Source organism: Lithobates pipiens, unplaced genomic scaffold, assembly GCF_037356315.1.
Source record: "Lithobates pipiens isolate NorthernLeopardFrog02 unplaced genomic scaffold, aLitPip1_a1.2 Scaffold_10, whole genome shotgun sequence".
NCBI lineage: Eukaryota > Metazoa > Chordata > Amphibia > Anura > Ranidae > Lithobates > Lithobates pipiens.
The window spans coordinates 103589514-103605061 of record NW_027507686.1 but is presented as its reverse complement, the minus strand read 5'-3'; the positions used below and the strand labels follow the sequence as shown (position 1 = coordinate 103605061).

Genomic DNA, 15548 nt, shown 5'->3' with positions numbered 1-15548 from the left:
CCAAGACAAGATGGTCAAACATGACAAGCTCCCCCGGTTCACAGCCCAACAAAAGGTATGGGCCTGATCTTATGAGGCTTCTAACACTTGTTGGCTTCCTGCTATCATTGCAGGGACTTTGGAACCCAAGATGTATAGGGTCTGCCTAGAAGATGGTTCTGTTTGCAGACGGCATGAGGACCAACTGCGTCTATATTCTCAGCTGCCCGAATCCTTGATGCTGGCTGAACCACCAGTGTCTTAAGGGTCTTCGCCCAGCAGATCCGGATGCACCTAATACAGATCACATGTAATCACATCTTCAAGAGATGAGCGGACATACAGAAACAATAGGTGACCTAGGAGGCACACAATATGGCAAATACACTTAACACATAACACCTTAATTATTATTAAGCAGGAGACCCCCGCATCAGGTTACTTTGAGCTGATTATATTAACATATGCTCTGAGTCTCAGTCTAAAGCAGTCATTGCTGGTTTGGGCACAAAGGCCATAAATCTGTATCCCGGTCCTAGATTCCCAGAGTCTGTGTGTTTTGGGGGAGACATGGACCTGAATCCGAAGCATGGCCTCTCCAAGGGTCCCCCAGGCGCATACCTCCCATGACTAGAGCCCTATCAAAAGCCAGGACCCATTGTCATTAGGCAAGAGGCTACCCTGTAGTCTCCTCCAAAAGCCTTGTCCTGGGTGGGTCTGGCACATTTCTCCCCTATCCAAAGTAGTCTAACCAGGTCCCAGACCCTCACCTGGTCTGGATGTGCATTATTCTGGCAGAGTGAATCCACATAGTTGGTCCACATGATTTCTATTCTTGGCCGCAGGGAATAGTTTTTATCGGTAGGTGTGGGACAGAGGTCGTGAACTCTGTCCAGCTGCCGGGGCTTCAGCTGGGTGTTTTACCATTCGGGGGTTTAGTCTGCTGCTGGGGAGAGGGGCTATAGGTGCTAGGCAGAGGCCAGCAGTGCTCTGCCCTGTTTCCAGAGCTTCAGCTGGGGACCCCACATCATCCGCTCTGGCTAACTGTTGGGAAGGGAGTCCGGCTCCTCCACTTCCAGACTGTGGATCTGCTGTTGGGGAGGGAGAATAACCACCTCCACTCCCTGGTCCTTGCCCTTCTGCAGAGGAGGGGGAATGGCTTCCTCCCCTTCCTTCATCTCGGACTGTAACTGGGGAGTGAGGACAATTTCCTATCCCCCTTGTCCTTCATCTGCCGCTGGGGAGATGAGCCAGTTGCTTTATCTGCTGGACTCCTGCTGTGGAGTGAGGCCAACTTCTTTTGCTCCCGAGTCCCTACACTGCTGTTGGAAAGGGAGGACAACCACCTCCTCTCCCAGGCTGTGGCTGTGCTGCTGGGGAAGAACCACCACCATCTCACCCTGGGCTTCTGGAACTTTTGCGGGTGTGGGACGAAGGTCTTGGACCCTCTGTCTGGTTGCCAGCACTTCAGATGGATTTGTGGACAAGGGTGGCTAGAGCTGGCCAGTGCTTCGGCTGGAGATGTTTGTTGTAACCGCACAGATACTGCTGGCATGAAATCCGATGTCCCTGTTGGTGGTGTGGGAGAAAAGCCGAACTGCTGTTAGTGCTGGGCAGAGCTCAGCGATGATCTGCCCTGATGCCAGCTCTTCCACTGGGAAAGAAAATTAAAAATTCATTGGCCTTACACAAATCCTTTAGGGCCACCGATTTGTTGTATGCAGAGATCAGCAGCGCTATGCCATGATACCAGCTCTTCTGCTTGAGGCTGACCGGATTGTTCCCCCTCAGTAGAGGGTTTTGGGGCATACTGTTGAGCTTCGTCAAACAGGCTTTTATATATAAATGAAGTAGTATCTCTATTAACAATATAGTCCTTGATTCATAAAAATACTAAAACAGCGCTAAAATTTAAAAATAATGATGATGTTAAAATCATAAGCATGTGGCAAACACCACAGGCAATAATCTTTATGCAGTAGATGGATTTGTTGACAGTTCAGAATATAATCAAGGTTCGATTACAATTCTCTTAGTGTGCACCTTCCACCAAAGACAAATTCAGTAATCCATCTAGAACATAGAAACCAGTAGAAGTCCTTTGGGACGAAACGCATAGGATGAGGTTTCTATGTTCCCTGGATTGCCTTTTTTATCATGTGATCACGTTTTTTAAATTTTATTTTCATTGTATATGCTGGTTTTATGCCAATAAACAGAAAATTCTTTTTTTTCGATCTACACTTTGGAAAGCCGTTGTTCTTTTTTTTGTTTTACATATGATTCCCTTTGTGAGCTTTTTCTCCACTGTTGAGTTACTGGTTGGAGACCTTTTTTCCTTCTGTTGGAAACTTTGGAAGGAAGATTGGAACCCTCGAGATGGTGTTGATTGCTCCTCTACTGATTGAAAGACCCGCAGTCCCCCAATTGGCTGATAGACCTTCTGTGATCTGTCGTACAGTTCCTGTAGAGTCTAGGATTTATTTGTGTATGCTCGTATGACCTCGGGCTCATATACAGGTCCTGTGGCTCTGGTAAGAGTACCTACCTTTTTTTACACTTCACTTTGATGTCATTGCCGCGAATGTCTTCGGGATCATCCTTTGGCTTATGCACTGTATGAATACTACATCTGAGTTTCACATGGATTCCAAAGACTGATTTATTTCATTCTTGGGACTTTATGGTTATTTTTTTGGTGTTAGTCACTTCACCATTTAATTTTTTATTTTTATTATTTTTAATTTTCTTCTATTTTTAGCAGTACATTATAGTTTTCTTTCTGTTTATTATAACATGTCCCCATACAGTGGAAGTCCCCTTAATACTAGCTGCTTACATCAAACACAAAATTGACCAGCATGAAAAAACAGAGGGTGCTGTCACGTATCCAGCCGTCCGCTGGAAGTGTGCTGTTCCTTGCAGACACCGCTTAGCACTTCCGGGTAGAGGGCAGATCGTGGTGGAGCGCAAACATCACTTCCGCTATCCGTGCTGGTCATGCCCTGACCGGTTTCGTCACATCCGACTTCAACAGAGAGTCTTTTATATATGCTTGTTCCAGCTCCTATTCTTGTGTAACTATAAAGTTCAAGACCCTTCTCAATCTAAGCTCCCTTGGAAGTTCAAACTCCCTAAAATCTTGGATGTCCTCCCATCTCCACTCCGCTGCACTAACGAAATGTGGATACTCCCTGAAGCCTCTCAAATATCAATTCCAGGCCGCCGTAGTCATAGCCTTTTATGAGACTGCTGTTGTTCAGCCAAGAACACACTTGGGTAGTATACCATTGCAGCGCCCGATACCCATCATCCAGCACTATTTCCATCTGGACCAGCCTGTCTAGCTCCATCAGACATTCCTCCCGAGGATGCTGTCCTAGGTATGGTATACGCAAGTCCAACTGCAGCTGTTACCACTCCATGGACATACAGTAGATCTAAAAATCCCACACAACCCTGTTAAAATGTCAGGTTTCTGTGATGTAAATAAATAAGACAAAGATAAATAATTTCAGAACTTTTTCCACCTTTTAATGTGACCTATAAACTGTACAACTCAGTTGAACAACAAACTGAAATCTTTTAGGTGGGGGGAAGTAAAAATAAAAAAATCCAATCATATGGTTGTATTAGTGTGCACCCCCTAAACTAATACTTTGTTGAAGCACTTTTTGATTATATTACAGCACTCTTTTTGGGTATGAGTCTATCAGCATGGCACATCTTGACTTGGCAATATTTTGTCAACTCTTCCTTGCAAAAACACTCCAAATCTGTCAGATTGTGAGGGCATCTCCTGTGCACAGGCCTCTTCAGATTACCCCACAGATTTTCAATCGGATTCAGGTCTGGGCTCTGGCAAATAAGAAAATGTCAGTAAAGCCCTTCTAGAACAGCTGAACTTTATTTGGTGGATAATCGGAGGCACTTTAAATGGCAGGTGTGTACTGAAACCTATTTAACATGAGTTTGAATGTAATTGCTTAATTCTGAACACCACTACATCCCCAGTTATAAGAGGGTGTGCACACTTAAGCAACCACATTATTTTAGTTTTTTGTTTTACCCCTCCCCCAAATAATTTTATCTTATTTACATTTTTTTTTACATCACAGAAGCCTGACATTTTATCAGACAGGGATGTGTAGACTTTTTATAACCACTGTAGGGAAGACCTGTTCATAATAGTCTTTGTCCATTTGGAGAGCCTCCATCCAGAGCTCCCAGTAGATCATATCTCTCAATGCCAGTATGTCCTGGGCAGAACCAGGCTCTCCGTACCAGGCAGACTGGCTCCTGGAACACTTCTTCGCTATCTGGGGACCGGTGGTAATTTGGAATGCCCGTAGGGAGGAAGCAGATCCTACTGCTGCCACCAAATGTGACGGATTGTCTAGCACCCAGCTTGGGTGCATCTGTCAAGATAGGTATTATAGGTGAGCACCCAAGAACTAGACAACACTAGCTTAGGTGCAAACTTGAACTGATTTTATTGTAAATTCACATAGATTATATAACATGCAAGATCAGGTAATAGCTTAATCACATTATCCTAGACAATTAGCACATCTAAAGCCTCATACACACGATCAGACTTTGTACAAACTTTCCCGTGGACTTTTGTACAAAGGGCGTAGTCCACAAGTTTGTATTGCATAACACGATCAGACTTTTTAGGCAACAAGCACGAACGTAGTGACGTTTCAACGTACTGATGACACTTCAAAAGAGGACGTTCAATTACTCCAGCGCCACCTTTGGTCAACTTCTGTATTGTTGTCTGATCTTTTGCATTGGTTCTGAGCATGCGTGTTTGTACCTTGTACAAAAGTCTGATGGTTTTGTGTACACACGATCGGACTTTGCTCCATCGGACTTCTGTTGTCAAAAAGTTTGTCCGTTCGCACAGCCAACAAAAGTCCGATGAAAACTGAAAAAGTTTGTCCGATGGTGCGTACACGCGGTCGGATGTTGCTCCAAAACAGCTAATTTGCATTTTTGTTGTCAAAAAGTCTGATCGTGTGTACGGGCCTTTAGGAGCATCCAACATAAAAATACACAGTTCACTAATTAACAACAAGCCTTGAATTAGACAGTCTAGCAACAAGCCCACAACCCTGGATATACAAAGTACATTACACATTATCATAAGCATAAATACTTAAACATCCCGCAATGGTTAGATAATGAGGAGGTAAAATGGACACAATAATTACATCTCCAAGAGTTGAGCAGACAGAAACGAAAGGTGACTCAATTAACAACGGGCATTCATACCTAGGAGGCACAAAAGAAAGTCAAGTTTTCATATCGCTTTATATAAACTGCAAGAGAGTTTTAAGAGAAGCTTAGTGCTGATTAAACATGTAGAGTGTCCTCAATTCGGTAGGACATACAGTTGTGCTCCATAAGTTTACAAACCCTGGCAGAATTTTATGATTTCTTGGCCATTTTTCAGAGAATATGAATGATAATACAAAAACATTTCTTTTACTCATGGTTAGTGTTTGGCTGAAGCCATTTATTATGAATCAACTGTGTTTTACTCTTTTTAAATTATAATCACAACAGAAACTACCCAAATGACCCTAATCAAAAGTTTATATACCATGGTAATTTTATACTGATAACATGCACAAAAGTTGGAAAAAAGGGGTTTGAAGGACTTTTTAAAGGTAACCATCCTCACCTGTGATCTGTTTACTTGTAATTCGTGTGTGTGTGTGTGTGTATAAAAGGTCAATTAGATTCTGGACTCCTGGTAGACCCTTGCATCTTTTATCTAGTGCTGCACTGACGTTTCTGGATTCTGAGTCATGGGGAGAGCAAAAGAATTGTCAAATGATCTGCGGGAAAAGGCAGTTGAACTGTATAAAATAGGAAAGGGATATAAAAAGAGATACAAGGAATTGAGAATGACAATCAGCAGTGTTCAAACTCTAATCAAGAAGTGGAAAATGAGAGGTTCTGTTGAAACCAAACCACGGTCAGATAGACCAACCAGCTTGTTGGCCACAACCATAAACACTACATTTGGAGAGGAGTCAACAAGGCCTATGATGAGGTACACCATTCCTACTGTGAAACACGGAGGTGGATCGCTGATATTTTTAGGATTGTCTGAGCTACAAAGGCACAGGAAATGTTGATCGAAATTGATGGCAATATGAATCCAGTATGTTATCAAATACTGGAGGAACATTTGCATTCATCAGCCAGGAAGCTGCGCATGGGACGTACTTGGACATTCCAACATGATAATGATCCAAAACAAAAAGGCCAAGTCGACCTGTCATTGGCTACAGCAGAATAAAGTGAAGATTCTGGAGTGGCAATCTCAGTCTCCTGACCTCAATATCATTGAGCCACTCTGGGGAGATATCAAGTGTGCAGTTCATGCAAGATAGCCCAAGAATTTACAAGAACTTTAGGCTTTTTGACAAGAGGAATGGGCCGCTTTACCATCTGAGCAGATAAAAAGCCTCAGCCACAAATACCACAAAAGACTTCAATGTGTCATTGATATTAAAGGGGGCAATGCACAGTAATAAGAACTGGGGTATGTAACTTTTGATCAGGGTCGTTTGTGTAGTTTCTGTTGTGATTATGATTTAAAGAGTAAACACACTTAATTGATAATAAATGGCTTCACTAACCATAAGTGAAAGAAAAGTTTTTGTCATCATTTGCATTCTCTGAAAAATTGCCAAAAAATCATCATAAATTCTGCCAGGGTATGTAAACTTATGAGCACAACTGTATACTAAAATTGGAACAATGCAGAGAAGTTTAGCATGCGCAAGGATGACACCTAAATTTGTGAAGCATTCCATATTTAAAAAAAAAATGAAACAAAAACAAAACACACTTCCCCTTGAAAAATCAGGAATTCCAACTTTTGTTCAGTGACCCAGGAAATATTGAAGCCAGACAACCAGGCAACTAGTACTTTCAAAAGAAATGCCAGCCTAAATATTTCTTTTACTACAGTTTTTTTTTTTTTTTTTAAAGAAAGTGAATATATATTTTCAGTTTCATTGAGTATTTCTGCAGTACAGATTATCCACTGGAGGCAGAGTAGATTAGTAGCAGCAAAAAATATTTCTAACTGCTTGGTAAACATAAGATTCCAGATTTGTAGGGAGTCAGCCAATGTTTTGACTTGGATTGTGGGACGAAGTAGTGTTAAGGTATAAGGAAGGAAGCTGAGACCTCTGCAGTGTGTAAATATGCTTTTACGGATCAAAAAATGTTGTACATACAAATCTATTACAATATTAGGAATACAAATCAAGACTGACAGATATATTAAGCAAGATGCCAAGCAGATAAGCAGAAACTATGGCCTGTAACATTAGAAAGACGCTTAAAAATGTCCTAACTCTGGTTACTGTGTGTTTTTTGTGATCTCCATTGGGAACGACATATTTTATATTTTTACGCTACTCCCCTGAAGAGTGGCTTCATTGCCATGAAACACGTCAGGCTTACAATGATGCACATGTTTTATACTCATAGGCCACTACCTTGTGTTCTCAGGAATCTTTTATGGAGGAATATTTTTCAACTACCCTGTGTACAATTTGACAATTATATGCTGATGGTTTGTAATATGCTGTTCATGGGTTTACTATACTCTATGTATCCACTGCTGCATGTCATTGTTGTCATTGTTGTACATTTTAGACAATAAACACTGCTTATTACCTTGTTTTACTTGAGTCCCATCACAATACCTCATTCAAAGTCCCAAAACCCCATCTATGTGCCAGATGTAGGGATGGAGATGCATGGCAACATGCATCTCATTTAAAGTTCCAAAACCCCCTTTCTTCGCTCTAATTAGGGATGGAGGTTGTATAGATGGCCTTTATTTTTGGGCTAGTGACTCCTGTTAGATTTTTCTCCATTTTATCCTTAATGCACCACATTTTGGTAGTTGTCTGTTTTTATAACATCCACATCACTTCTTCTTGGCGATGATATTTTTCAGCAGTATGTCCTGTGTCTGAGACTGGGCCATGTGGAGCTGGCTTTTGCCTTTTATTTCCAGGAGGTGCGATGCTCACAGGCGCCCATCCCACTTCCCCTCTGACCATGGGTTGGCACGAGGAGGTGGACAGGTCTGTTCCTCTGCGCATCGGCGCAAAGCACCCACTCCATCTGATGTCCTTGTGGTGTTTCTTGCTGTTGTGTGACTATCCACCTTGGCCGACCAGTGGGGTACTATGTCTGGGTTTATGAGTGGCGGCCACCACTCCCTTCTATGGCATGCCAGCATGACGCTGGTTGAGTCTTGTTTTCGCTACGCCGGGAGCGGCACTCCTCCTGCATGTGTCATGGGTCATTGTTTCACCAGCTCACGCAATACACTGAGCACTACCTTATTGATCACTGTTATCCCAGTTCTTCAGGTAATTATTTATTTATCTTCCTTTACTCTATTCACCACCAGCACTTATTTGCCTACATTTTCTGGTATGTTTGTATGCATTCATACATGCCCCCTTTTTTTACTCCCTTTATTACATTCGCTTGGCTCAGGGCTCTCTTCTACCACTACCCCACTTGGGTTATGCATTATTATATTATATATTATCGTTTATTCCTAGATGGGAGCCCTTGCTGCACCCCAGGTTGGACATGTATTGTTCTTGGGAATCGCATCCATTTTCCCTGCTTTGCTATAGACTCTACCTCAGGTCCCGGTACAGACAATTATGCTAGCCCATTTGCTCCAGTACAGATATCTTCACAAGCTGCTGACATGTAAGTAGCTAACATGTCCCTGCTTTCCCTTAGTAGGTCGCGTGATCGGAAATTGTATGTGATGTTTATATCTCTCTACAGATTTTATATTTTTACACTTTCGCCCCTGAAGAGTGGCTTCACTGCCATGAAATGTATCGGAATACCCCCTTCTATGTCCATTGACAATGAGGGCTCAGGCTTCTTAAGCAGTTGTTGCAAATCAGGTATTCAGGTATTCTGTCTGGTTACAAACCTTTTACCTGCTATGGTGTTAATGCTTGATGAAGACCTCATGTATATGTCTCTGCTTCTGTCTTTTATTTGGGCTTTTGTTGACAACCATTACAAACTTGTTTTACCTTAACAAACGACTGTTTCAACTGTCAACAGTTTCCATTGTTTGAGGACAGCCTGTGTACTTGTTACCAAGGCATTAGTTTGAGAAACATCCTCAAACAAACTCAACAGTAAACTGATTTCTGTTTCTATGACCAACTGCTAAATACTGTCCCATGTAATGTTATGTCTGATTTAATTAAAAACATATATATATTTTTTTTATTAAACGCAACACATTCCGCCCTAATGTTGTTTATTTTTTTTTTCTCTGACGCCACACAGAAAAATCACTTCATTACGAACAAAACTCATACTAAACATTAATTTGCCTTGAATGCAATCCCATTTAGTATTTCTGCCACTGAGAAGGTGTTTCAGTCTTTGGATAAAAGTTAATTTGAAAGCCCATTCTAAAGTTCTTTAGATACAAGTCCAGGCTTGTAATACATCAAAGGCCTTGCTCTCCACAGCTCTTATGGTCTTCCATCATTCTGCCCATCACGTGACCACTTTTCTCCTGTCTTCCTATTGATCAAATTGGAGAGCCTGTGGAGTGGAAAACAAAGCAAATTTTCTGTTTCATCTAATAACATAAACATTAGATCCTGGCCCTACAGCTACAATCTCTCCTCTAACTAGCTTCTTGCCTGGATCTCTGACCAACACTTTGCCATGTGCCTGTATCCACCTGTATCTGACCCTCCCAAAGAACATCAATAGGGAGTGTAAACTTTGGGGATAATAGACTAAGTGCATAAACCGTTCAAAGGTGAAACCAAAAGACTTTATTTATAAGTAAATCAAAAATAATAAGGCTTTCTTTAGCACACAGATCAAAATATAAACCAAAGTCCGCTTATCTGCAGCACAAAAGCAAAAATTAAAGAAAACACATACAGTTCTGTAGCTGGGTCTTCGCCACAAAGTTTTGAGAGTCCTTATCGAATCTTTTGCAGCCTCTAAAACAGCAACACAGCTCATCAGACAGGTGTAAATCACCTATTCCTCCTCTCCACCACCTCACTACTTCCTGTCTTTTATGAGCTGTTTTCCTGGAGGCCTTTAACCCCCTGTGTGCTGAATCCCTGTGGTCAGGGAGGCTCTTTCCCACCTGAATATCACTTCAGAGCCCCCCAAATTCCGGGTCCCAACTAACACTCTCTTAATATAGAGAGGACCGTGAGTCAGTCCTCTCCTGATGACTACACCCGGAATTCCTCACCCATTCTGGGTGACCCCCTGAAGTCTACCATGACTCCCTTAAAGGGACCACAATCTGAATACTGGTGCTGCATAGCACCCGTCCAGGACCTAACCTTGGCGTCCTGTACAAGAGATAAGGAAATATACTGATATTTCTCAGAAGATCACTACAGTTTTTTTATTTTGAAAGGTTTGATGTTATAGAGCCTCGCTTTCCACTCTTGCTGAGAAGTATCCACTAACCAATCAGAGTCCCAGCCACTGTCCTGAAGCTCATCTGCCAATGAAAATATAACTTCAAACCTTCCTGACAGATTCCCTCTCATTCCTAGATTGCCTTCAGCTTCAGATACGTCACTCTTGGTTTCTGTATCATGGGAAGCAGTAGCTTGTTACCTGTTAAGCCCTGTTCTTTCAGGGACCTTATGTACCTTATTTAAATACTGAACTCTGCATTCCAACTGTGGAATCTGCACCCCAGTCCCCACCATCCTCTCATATATGGTGTGGGTGTAATTTTGCGTATCTGGTCCTTCAATAGCCCGTTGTATCTTTTAGTCAAACTAGCTGCCTGTGGATCATATGGGATGTGGCATCAAATTAGGGAGTTTCCAAACAAGACCATTCAGATGAGATAGTAGATCCAACTAGGTGCAATTTTATTTATACACTGCAGTGGAGAAATACAACACAGTTCTTGGCTACTATAAGCGAGTAAAAGTGAAAGTTTTTTTCTGAGGTTATACAATTTTATACGTATGACAATGCATTAGGTCTAGGCATGTTTTAGGCTGTAATATAGGTGTGATCTTATAGTTGGTCCAATCAGTGTCCATATCTTCTTAGTAGCAAGTGAACAGTTAAATGGGTGTATACATCACGTGACCAATAAAAACTGAAAGTAAACATGAGTTCCACCATAACAGTATTGGATCAGGCTAGTTATATAAAACAGTCCATTCTCAGAGTAAAAAGGAAATAAACTGCAGCTTTTTTCTGGCAGTGAAGGTCATCATAGACTGAAATTTTGTGTCCAAAACGAAACAAGCAAGTGCATTACAAATTCTTAAAGTGATGGTCTATATATCATACACATAGATACATTTTATATATATATATATATATATATATATATATATATATATAATATCTAGCTATATCGACATTCAGACCCCTTTGCTACCATATCTTCCCTACCTAGTATGATACTAGAGGGTCCACAGTACTTATTCACATCTAAATGGAGTAAAGCTCTTCTTAGGGTATATATGGATACATATCTTTTACTCATTCACATCACCCATCTCGGCATAATATGAATGTTCTAATCTTATTATCTGATGACACTCTCTCTTCCTTGTGGTCATCTTCCTCAGTTCTCGCTGCCATTGTAGAAATCCTTTTGTATCCCACATTTAGCTCACCTAAAAAATAAAAACAAATAAGCAATCCTAAAACGATGATTCCTATGAGAACAAAAGTATCTGTTGAATCCATGAAAATGTATCATTTCTAAACAAAGTGTAATCTGAGTTTGTCATATTTCCTATTATAATATGATATACCTTTTCCCTTGCTAAACAAGGGGATATTCCCAAAGGCCTTAAGTTATATTAGGCATAAAATGTATTTTCACAATAATAGAACGTTTGTGGTATTTCTAGACATACTGTTTTTTTTTTTGACCGCTTTGTATTGCTTAACCACTTTCCGCCCGGTCAATGGTCTGTATATTAACATCCGGGAAGTGGTTGCGTTATTCTGACTGGGCGTCATATGACGTCCAGCAGGATAACATGCCGGCGGTCGCCCTTGGGGGCAGACAGCGCGTCGATCGGGGACGGCTTGTGTCCCTCCGACACATCGCTTCCCCGATCAGGGTAAACAGCCAATGTGCCCGGCGAAATGACTGGCTGTGTCACAGCCAGTCACAAATGTAAACACAGCAGCAGTTACTCTATCTGATCCCCGCTCTCTCCTCACACTCCGATCATGTCGGAGTGAGCAAGGATCAGTATGTGAAATCAGTGTCTTGTCTTTTACTGTGCACAACACTCCCCCCAATAAAAAGCACCTATCACCTGTCAATCAGCCCATCTGTCAATCAGCCCATCTGTTACAGGCTCACCGCCTTCGGTACCACCAAACGGGCTACCAGTACCGCCATCATTAATGTCCCAAAGGGTTTACACACCTGAGGAGGCATATGAAATTCTTGCCATGTCGGATGATGAGCAGCTGGGGAGCTCCCATCATCAGATTCTGGTTAGGAATATGAGCCAGTAGAGTCTGAGTCTGTAGAGGAAACCATCCCTCCCAAAAGAATGAGATTGGGACCAAGATCAGCAGATCTGCCCACCACCAGCAGCGCCAGACCCCAGGAAGAGGAGCCCAGTACAAGTACTGGAAATACACACCCAACCCGAAGAATCCAGCCCCAGTCCTTCCTCGATTATTTATATTTTTCCCCCACAAGATTTTCTGCAGAATATAGTGGATCAAATTAATCTGTATGCATCCCAATTTATTGCTGCCAATCCCAATTCTTCCTACGCCCGCATGTTCCAGTGGCGACATTGGGTTGGAATAAAGATGATAAAATAAAGATGGTAGCGCGCCAATATGACATTGCTCCCCAAGCCACATAAGGACCACTCCTTGCCCCAAAACTATAGGCCTATTTCTGTTTTAAACAATGACATTAAAATTTTAGGAAAGATTTTGGTGAATAGATTGGCCCCCATTATTGGCACCCTGGTCGGCCCAGAACAAACTGGTTTTATCCCCAATAGGCAGATTACTGATAACATTAGATTGGCCACGAATATCATTCAAGACGCAAACCTTTTTTCTCGCAAAGTTTTGATTTTGGGGTTAGATATCCAAAAGGCATTTGACAGTGTCTTATGGCCGTATTTAGATCAGATTTTAGCCAAATTTGGGTTTGGGGGTGAGTTTGTGAATGGATTTAAGGCACTGTATCATAGACCCTAGACTAGGATTAAACTCCCGGGTAGTTCCTCAGAATTTTTTTCTTTAGGCAGGGGCACCCGACAGGGTTGTCCCCTTTCCCCTCTGATATTCGCCCTAGCTTTGGAGCCCTTGGCAAGGGCAATCATAGCCAATCCGAACATAGGGGGATATTTGAAGGAGGAAGGGGAGTATAAGATAAGCCTCTATGCGGACGATGTCCTTCTGTTCTTACCCAACCCTCTAAAAGCACTCCCCAATCTTCTCGAGCTGTTGCGCTCCTTCCAGAAGCTCTCGGGACTAGGGGTTAATCTGTCCAAATGTTCTGCCCTTCCTATCAATTTTGCCCCCTCCGAAATATCTAACCTCCATAACTCTTTCGGTCTCTCCTTATCTAATCACACGTTACAATATCTTGGGGTTCACCTAGCTCCGTCCTTGAAGGACATTTATAGTGCCAATTTTCCCCCAGCCTTTATGACGATCAGGAGATGGTTGAGGCTGTGGTCGACGTACCGAATCCCCTTCATGGGTAGAGTAGTAGCTGTCAAAATGTCAATTTTGCCAAAACTGTTGTATTTCTTTAGGGCTCTCCCTTTGTACGTATCTCGCCAATCCCTTACCGCGTTACAGCGTGATATTAACACCTTTATATGGCAAGGTAAGAGGCCTAGATTCAGGAGACCCCTGCTGCATCGACCTTTGCTGCAGGGTGGCCTGGGCCTACCAGATGTGTGGTTGTATTATTTAGCAGCTAGGCTAGCCCAAACAGCACAATGGCATGCCCCCACGGTTGGGGTGCCATGGCTGCAGTTTGAAACTCAGTCCTTGCGTCCAAATTTCCTCCCAGGCATCCTGTGGCAGGAGGGGCTGAAGCCTGGTGATCTGGCACCCCTTAACGCTATTGTGAGTGGCTCCCTTTATCTTTGGTCACTTTACCAGCTCAAATTTAAACTACGTCCTGATAGGCCCAGATTGGCATCGTTTCTGGGTGATAGGAGATTCCCCCTTGCTTTTGAATCTCCTAGCACCTTTAGATGGTGGATCCAGAAGTCTTTGGTCACCTTACAGGCTCTGTGTAATTATGGAGTCGCCTTCACCTCCTTTTCGCAACTCCAGTCACAGCATGAGATACCAAGGGGGGAATTTTATAAATTCCTTCAAATTCGCCATTTCTTTCAATCACACTATAGACCCACCCATGTCCCCGTTAGTGCACAATTTGAATCATTATGCTATCATCACTCCAGGGATAGGGGTATTATCTCCACCATTTATAAGGATCTTATCGAATCCCAACTACCGGAGAAATCTAGGGCTGTGCGTTTATGGGAAACCGATCTCGCCACTGAGTTCTCATCTGAAGATTGGCAGGATATGCTTCTGAATATGCATAGATGCTCCAAGTCGATGGCTGTAAAGGATACTGTGGTGAAATTACATACGCGGTGGTACCTCACCCCGGATAAGGTTCACAAGTTTTACCCTTTGATCCCTGACCTCTGTTTTAGGGGATGCCCTACTGCGGGCACCATACTCCATACCTTTTGGAGCTGCCCTCAACTCCAGTTTATTTGGGATCAGGTCTTCACGACGGTATTCTCCATCGTAGGGTTCGTCGTTGATTTAACGCCTGCACACTGCCTGTTGTTTGCCCCGATACCAGGTATTCCCCAATCCTCACAAATGCTGATCAATACGCTGTTCTGCGCCATTCACTGGACTATTGCACTTCACTGGCGCTCTCAGATAACTCCTTGGTCGCAGGTCCTTTGTAGGATGGATGCTATCCACCTCATGGAGCGGATTCACCATACAATTATGGATACTATGCACATTCATAAGTGGCCGGTGTATCCAAGTCCAGCTGGGGTGATACCTCTCCACCACCCTCCGCAGGAGGCGATCTGAGGACTGGATGTACTCCAAATCCCTGTCGGGTACAGTTGAGTCTCCCAGGCTTTGACTCTCAAGATGGCCCCGCTGCATGGCTATGTCCTCCCACACCCATTGGGCCGGGATGAGTCTAGTTTCTATTAAAATGCAGTGCTATAGTTAATGTGAAGTCAGCTGTAATAATAAATATAATTTTCTTTTTCTTTCTGTTATTGTTTATTGTTCTGTTAACCCTGCACTGATCATTTGCATGGTTTCGATTTGCATCGCTTAGTGCGGATAGCCTAGGCTACTCAAGTACTGTTTGTAAAGTGTCTTTCATTTTGCCTTGTACGATGCTGTCCCAGCTGGATATACTTGAAGTGTATTATTTTGATATACCTTGATGCAGCAATGTATCTGCTTCT

The 15548-nt window shown here is 42.6% G+C and overlaps 1 protein-coding gene, 1 long non-coding RNA gene and 1 pseudogene across 4 annotated transcripts in view; 2 read left to right on the top strand and 1 right to left on the bottom strand.

Annotated features, from left to right (window-relative positions):
- The window catches only part of CCS (copper chaperone for superoxide dismutase), a 341687-nt gene that overhangs the window by 192343 nt on the left and 133796 nt on the right, over positions 1 to 15548 (top strand). The window lies entirely within an intron of this gene.
- LOC143956236 (U6 spliceosomal RNA) lies at positions 6725 to 6821 on the top strand (annotated as a pseudogene).
- The window catches only part of LOC143933925 (uncharacterized), a 203180-nt gene continuing 196940 nt past the window's right edge, over positions 9309 to 15548 (bottom strand). The window contains exon 2 of the long non-coding RNA XR_013263173.1: positions 9309 to 11699. This is a non-coding gene — a long non-coding RNA (uncharacterized LOC143933925). The remainder of the gene's footprint in view (positions 11700 to 15548) is intronic.